Raw genomic sequence first — 8,187 nt, 5'->3', positions numbered from 1 at the left:
ACCCTTTTGGGGTAGGGGCGTGTTTGTTTTGGTGATTTCAAATATCAACATTGGCTACCAGAAATCACTTACTCTGCCTTTAAGTATCTTACCGATAATTAAGTGAAGTCATGTTGGTGTTAAGAGACTGAGTTTGAGTTTAGGAGCCTGATGGCCTGGGGGAAGAAGCTCCTCCTAAGTCTCTCGGTTTTTGCCATCAGGCTACGGAAGCGCTTACCAGATGGCAGCAAAATGAAAAGACAGTTACCAGGGTGGTTGGAGTCCTTGATGATTTTAACAGCTCTGCTTTTGCAGCGTTTGAAGTAGATGTCCTGTAGAGAGGGGAGAGCAGACCCTGAGATGCGCTCAGCTAAGCGCACAACTCTCTGCAGGGCTTTGCAGTCTTGACTGGAGCTGTTAGTAGTTGATTACGTAGTTGTTATGTAGTTAATTACTTTATATATAATATGCCTATGGCTTGTAATGTAGCTACTTTTTTAAGGCAGTAACTTAATTGTAGTTTAACTATTTCGAATGATGATCTCCTTATAGTTTGGCAGTTCACACTTTAAAAGCAGCTTCCCAACACTGTATATATCAGTAAAGCTCTTGATGGGATGCCGTTTGGTTCTGTTTTCCCATCGCTGCTTTAAGCCTTCGTATGACACTGAAAACAACCCAATAGCTGGGTTTGTCCCTTTTTAACCCAGCGCTGGGTTATACTTAACCCAGCATTTTTTAGAGTGTATTGGAATGTACTTCTTTCCAATGTAAACAATGATGCATAACCTGTTGTAAGACCCACAGTGCATGGAAAAACACTAAACTTTCACCCTATGTCTAACATTTGGAGAACGCCAAAAGAGGCCTTCAACCCGCAATGTACATGGCCAGCTGTTAAACATAGTAAGGAATCTGCAGATGGTATGGCCGGCTATAATGTGGGAGTCATCTGGTCAAATGATCGGTCTGTGTGTTCATAAATTGGCCGTGGAATATAAGGCCATTTTACAGGACCAAACGCATCACGGTTCGCTATGATGTTCCCATTTTGAAACAAATTATGAATTCCATTGAAGAACATTGTTTCAAAATATGGTTGAACATTTAAGGGACATTAGAGTGAAGTTGAATTTGACCTCCTACAGCCCTCAAAGAAAAGGCTTTGTTATTTTGACCATGCTCTGTATGTATTTACCGAAGCCACAGGTAATATTGACTGTAATATTGAGCATAAAATGTTCTAGACTGACTCTAAAGTGGAGTTTAATACTTCATTACATGCACTCTTAAAAATTAAAGGCTTTAAGAGGAGGTTTTTGCAAACTTTCTATCATCCCAATCCCTTTGATCTAAAATATTTACTTGAAGTCCCCCTGAGACTTTCAGTTAATATTTCTATAGTTTAATAACACACTAATGTTGGATAATGGTCACATGCAGGTAAACAAATTAAGTAGGCCTATAGAAAAAAAAATGCTTTATTTAGTTTTTATTTTAAAAGTATTATTATTTAAAAAAAATTGTTTTATGAATTAATTACTAGCTTTTCATCAACTCACAAACCCCTTGCAGTTCTCTTGTGAATGGAAAAACCTGCCATAGAAGATTTTTTGGTGTCCAAATGACCCTCCAGTAAACAGTTTGCAAAAGAATATAACATTTTAGCCACACTCAAATGTGTCTTAAATATTTTTGCTCCATTTTTTCTTACATCTTTGGTTCCATGAAGAACCTTTAACATCCATGGAAACTCTCTATTGGACAAAAGGTGCTTAAAATGGAATAAGGTTCTTTGGATGTTCTTAATACTAAGAAAAATTGATATTTTCAGAAATGTTTATTGCAGAACCCAAAGTGTTTCTTCTGTGGCAGTGTTGTGAGAACCCCCTTTTTTTCCACCATAAAAACCTTTTGTCCAATGGAAGGGTTCCATGGATGTTAAAGGTTATTCATGGATCCATCGATGCCAATAATGATCCTTTATTTTATTTATTGCAGAACCCAAAGTGTTTCTTCTGTGGCAGTGTTGTGAGAACCCCTTTTTTTTTCCACCATAAAAACCTTTTGTCCAATAGAAGGGTTCCATGGATGTTAAAGGTTATTCATGGATCCATCGATGCCAATAATGATCCTTTATTTTTAAGAGTTTATACAGTGGGGGAAAAAGTCTAAGACTACAATAAAAAGCTGAAAGATTTTCTCTCAGACTGGTATGCTGAGAACACAGAATAACACTTTAGAGTCATAAACCTGATATTAATTGTGAAGTTTGTCAGCATTTAGAAGTACTAGCATACAGATGACCTCAAATCTACTATATATTGACTAAAAGCCAAAAAACTCTCATTTTGATTTCACAGGGTCTTCAAAGTGCCAACAACAGAATATCTAAATAAATGCAGAGATTTCAGAGTTTCTAATGCAAAAGAAGTTGTATTTAAAGAGTTCCATCGTTTAAAAAAAAATAAAGATTCCAAAAAGAGTGATTCAAAAAAAAAAAAAATTTTTTTTTATACTCTTAAAAATAAAGGTTCTTTTTTGCCATCAATGAAGAAGCTTTAACATCTATGGAATCTTTCCATTCCACGAAAGGATCTTTATAGTAGAAACGTTCTTTAGATTATTCAAATGTTCTTCACACTAGGAGAAAACAGTTTTTTTTTTTAAAGAACTGGTCACTGAAAGGTTCTTTGGGGAACCCAAACTCATTCTTCTATGGCAGGAGTCACCAGACTCGGTCCTGGAGGGCCGGTGTCCTGCAGAGTTTAGCTTCAACCTTAATTAAACACACCTGAACCAGCTAATCAAGGTCTTACTAGGCAGGCATACTAGAAACTTCCAGGCAGGTGTGTTGAGGCAAGTTGGAGCTAAAATGGGTTAGCCCTCCAGGACCAAGTTTGGTGACCCCTGTTCTATGGCATCGCTGTGAAAACTCCCTTTTAGAACCTTTATTTTTTATTTTAAATAGCTAAAGAAACTTTCCACTATAAAGAGCCTTTTGTCCGGTGGAAAGCTTCCATGGATGTTAAAGGTTCTTCATGGAACCTTCCATACCAATAAAGAACCTTTCGTTTTGTACTCAGTAGGGGGAAAAGTCTGAGACCACAATCAAATCTGAAAAAGTTCCATTCAGATTGATATGTTGAGAAAATAGGATAGATGCAACATTTTACAAGTGGTCTGAGACTTTTGTCCCGTTTGCTCCCAGGGTGTTCTCGGGTGTGTGAGAACTCGAGCCGAATACCTGGCAGCAGCTCAAGCAGGATGAATTACCGGCTAAGCGTCAGTATTCAGCACTCGCCTTTCATTCCTGTTTGGTGCTCATGACTGCTCAGCCTCAGCGCACATTCACTCAATAGTAGGCAATAGTAGGCAATCAGTCAAAAGGAGAGCTGAGGTCACTGAAGGACTTTTTAGAAAAGAGCGCACATAATAATTGCCACCATGCTGGGAAGCCTTTTAAAGAGCCTATTCTTGTACATGAGAAACCTTCTCTGACTCCAGATTATTGATTTTTCCTTGGTTGGTAGATGCACTGGGGACCTGATTATAGCACTTAAAACCTGGAAAAATCTGATTTTCATGATATGTCACCTTTAAAACAAGATACTGGGCAGCTGAAGAACTTGGCAACCGATTTTTTACTCAAGGTTTTAGTTAGGCCATGCATCGTGATTTTACACTTGCTACACTGAAAAGAAAATGGTGTAGGAGTTACTTTGAAACAAATCATTTGAGATGCAGGTGGTAAATTCTACAGAGCACCTGATTGGGCAATTGTTTTGGCCACTCCCCTATGTGCAAGATGAGTCATCAGTATTTGTGCAGCTGAAAACTGTAAACCTACTTTTAAATGTGAATTTTGTCAACATTTATAGAAGTACTAGCATACAGATGTCCTTAGATCTACTATATTTAAACTGAAACCCATAAAACTCTAAATTTGATTTCTTAGGGTCTTCATAGTGCCCTTTTCAGAATATCGAAAAAAATGCAAAGGTTTTATTTCTCAGACTTTCTAATGCAAAAGGAGCCATCTTTTCAGAGTTATATGCTTTTATATATTGGAGAGGAGGATTCATGTGGATGCTCAGAATAATGCATGATTACATAATCTAGACTGGAACTGGAACAAGGCCAAAACTCCTTTCTAATATTTTATGCTTCACACATTCTCACTGGGGAATTGACATTTTCAAGCCATAAACCCTCAAATGAATAAGAATATGTTGCTGCAAAATCAAAAAAAAGAAAGATTCATGTGAAACTGTAATAGCTTAAAGTCAGCATGAAATCAAAATTAACCCTATTTACTTACATAATACAAGTTCCTAGTCAATTGTGTTTATTCTATTATATTCTATTATATTCTATTCTATTCTATTCTATTCTATTATATTATATTTACATTGTCATTTTGCAGACGCTTTTATCCAAATCGACTTACAATTTTATCCAAAGCGACTTACAATTTTCTAAGCATTAAAAAAAATCATATGGGCCTATTTAACGTGTTTTGCTCAAACTTTCGCCATGGCATTAGAGCTGGTACATCGTTGTCGCTTGCAAAATCAAATGAAGGCGCCGTGGGTGTAAACTTACAGATTAAGGTGCGGTAATATTATAATGAGATCCCTTTGCCACGTCACCAAGGGAGCGAAATCAGATGCGCTCGTTTTCTCAGACGCTTGCAGAAAAAGGCTTCCCAAAACAAAGTTACTAGGTTAATCTTTTTCACATTTCCTTGGTTGGTAGATGCACTGGGGACCTGATTATAGCACTTAAAACCTGGAAAAATCTGATTTTCATGATATGTCACCTTTAAAACAAGATACTGGGCAGCTGAAGAACTTGGCAACCGATTTTTTACTCAAGGTTTTAGTTAGGCCATGCATCGTGATTTTACACTTGCTACACTGAAAAAAAAATGGTGTAGGAGTTACTTTGAAACAAATCATTTGAGATGCAGGTGGTAAATTCTACAAAGCACCTGATTGGGCAATTGTTTTGGCCACTCCCCTAAGTGCAAGATGAGTCATCAGTATTTGTGCAGCTGAAAACTGTAAACCTACTTTTAAATGTGAATTTTGTCAACATTTATAGAAGTACTAGCATACAGATGTCCTTAGATCTACTATATTTAAACTGAAACCCATAAAACTCTAAATTTGATTTCTTAGGGTCTTCATAGTGCCCTTTTCAGAATATCGAAAAAAATGCAAAGGTTTTATTTCTCAGACTTTCTAATGCAAAAGGAGCCATCTTTTCAGAGTTATATGCTTTTATATATTGGAGAGGAGGATTCATGTGGATGCTCAGAATAATGCATGATTACATAATTTAGACTGGAACTGGAACAAGGCCAAAACTCCTTTCTAATATTTTATGCTTCACACATTCTCACTGGGGAATTGACATTTTCAAGCCATAAACCCTCAAATGAATAAGAATATGTTGCTGCAAAATCAAAAAAAAGAAAGATTCATGTGAAACTGTAATAGCTTAAAGTCAGCATGAAATCAAAATTAACCCTATTTACTTACATAATACAAGTTCCTAGTCAATTGTGTTTATTCTATTATATTCTATTCTATTATATTCTATTCTATTCTATTCTATTCTATTATATTATATTTACATTTAGTCATTTTGCAGACGCTTTTATCCAAATCGACTTACAATTTTATCCAAAGCGACTTACAATTTTCTAAGCATTAAAAAAAATCATATGGGCCTATTTAATTATGTTTATAAGTAAAATATTTACAAAATTATTAGGCTTACACTGTTAGTGACATGATCAAAACAGACAATTAAATTATTAATAGCAATTATTTGTTTAACAATTAGTATATTAAATTAATTGACTGTCTATAAAATTAATTGTCTATAATTAATTTATCTAGTCTAGCAATTAAATTGCACATATTTAGCATTTGAATAAGGTCGTTATTCATTTCTTATTTTGTTGGTACACATTAAAAAAAGTCTTGATAAAATATGATACATTATATATATATATATAAACACCATAATATTACTGTAAACATCCAGTCCTTTAGTCATATATTGTTTATTTTCACATTTTCTCTGTGTTTTATTCTGATCTGAAGTCTCACTAATAGGGTATAAACTGGGAATAATTGTGCATCATCTGACAGAAGGACACGGCGAGCGTAAAGAACGTCACATATGACATTCCTCCGCTCTGGTTTGAAGTTTACGACTGTAGCAGTCGTCCACTGCCAGACTAAACCGTGGCCCGAAGTCCTCACCTTATCTGACTGACCAGAGCTTGTCGTGTCCAATCAGAGAAACGCGGCTCTGTTCTAATCCCAGCTCCCTCAGGCCAGCGCTGAATTAAAGTCCTAGATGAAAGACACCACATAATGGAGCTCTTCAGGGAGTCTGAATCCACAGTATTCCAATCTTCAACTGATTCTGATTTAATGTCAGGATATTGGTGCAAGTAATTTCCTAAATCCGTGTAATAACACGACTGGAAATGACTAAGGAGATGAAATTACTTTGTAGGTTCGATGCAGATACCACACAAGTTGCCATTACGCTCATTCCTCCCTCATTAAAGCTAAGCACATCAGCACAATACATGTAAACAGGGACACATTTGCATGTGAACAAGACTGAATGTGTTATGGGTTCATGGGAGGTTTTTGTAAGGATTTTATTATTTGGCACACAGAGGAATGGCACAATAATTATAAATGTGCTGCTGTTGCAAACAACATGAAAATAAGCACAGTGTTACCCAGCTAACAAAATATGCTCTGAAAACGTTCCTGTTAAGTTATGAAAACATTATTTCTGAATGTTCTCTGACTGTTAAAAACGTCCAGACTTATTATAGTTAGTTAGTTAGTTGTTTATTGTGTTCTCAGTCAAAAATGACCTCAAAAAGCATTATTTGTGGATAATTTAGGCAATATTCACTCAAAAACTGAAGTGCATGAGCTCAGATCAATGGGGCCTATGATCAATCAGATTTAAAAAGAAATACAAAACTCTTGCTAATTGAAATAAAACAAGTTGACAAAAAGATTGAATCTAATATTTGGTAGTTTTTTATAGTCCGGTCCATTTTTGACTGGAAACACCTCACCAGCTAACAGGGAATTATTACTGTTTTTCTTTCTTTTTTTTATGGAACAAAAATTCTTAAAATAATTTTTATGGAATGTGTCAGTAATATTTAATATACAGTATATTCTTGAAATGTTGAAAGGAAACATTGTTAGAAGAATGTTATCGGAGCGTCCATATTAAGTTATTTTACATTCTCAGAACTATATGTTCAATCACGTTCTTCAGTAATAACAACAGAACATTCTCATAATGTTTTCAAAATTATAGAATGGAATGTTCCTCTAACGTTCACATAACCAAGAAGAAACGTTCTTAATACATTAAACAAATGATTAAATTACATTTTAAATAAATTAAAAAAAAACATTCAGAAATGAAGTTTTCATAACTTAATGTTTATGTTAGCAAAACGTTCTTATAACGTATTTTTTGTTAGGGTAACGAGGTGGGAAAAATTCCCACAAAGCATACAAATGATTATTGTTATTATTATTAATTTAGATTTTTTTAAGTTCAAGTCCAATGTGATAACATTAACTGGAATTTTCGGGTTAAAGAGAGTCCCCTCTGGGTCAAAATGACCAAAAAAAAAAAAAACCTTAATGTTGGTTAAAGAAAAAAAAAAATCTTGGTTATGTGAATAGAGAAAAACAAAGAATGTTTCATTTGATCATTTTGCAAACATTATGGAATTGTTACTTTTTGAAAGTTCTGAAAAAGCAGCAACATTTAAAAAGGTTAGACGAATGTCCGACTAAAACATCTGAGGAAAAAACATTCCATGAAAGATCTATAAATTATCTTTATGTGCTGACGTTCTGAGAACGTTGAAAGAACGTTTTGGAAGAAGGTTTGTTCATAAGCTTGCCACGACGCTTTGAGAAAGTTCCCTGTTCCCTGTAAAGACTCAAAGTGACACCGGCTGACTCTCTGTTGACCAGCAGGAAAGGTTAGTCCGGAATTTATTACCTCAGCGCACACACTAACTGCTGGGCTCTTGTTTCTTGCCTGGTTTCAAAGGTCCAGGGCAGCAGATTGTAACCAGAGAGTCAGAATGGGATGGAATGTTCCATGAACTGAGTTCACAGTACAGCACCTGAA

The sequence above is a fragment of the Sinocyclocheilus rhinocerous genome, unplaced genomic scaffold (genome assembly GCF_001515625.1).
Source record: "Sinocyclocheilus rhinocerous isolate Xijiao unplaced genomic scaffold, SAMN03320098_v1.1 scaffold792, whole genome shotgun sequence".
Classification (NCBI taxonomy): domain Eukaryota; kingdom Metazoa; phylum Chordata; class Actinopteri; order Cypriniformes; family Cyprinidae; genus Sinocyclocheilus; species Sinocyclocheilus rhinocerous.
This window is presented reverse-complemented; position numbering follows the sequence as displayed.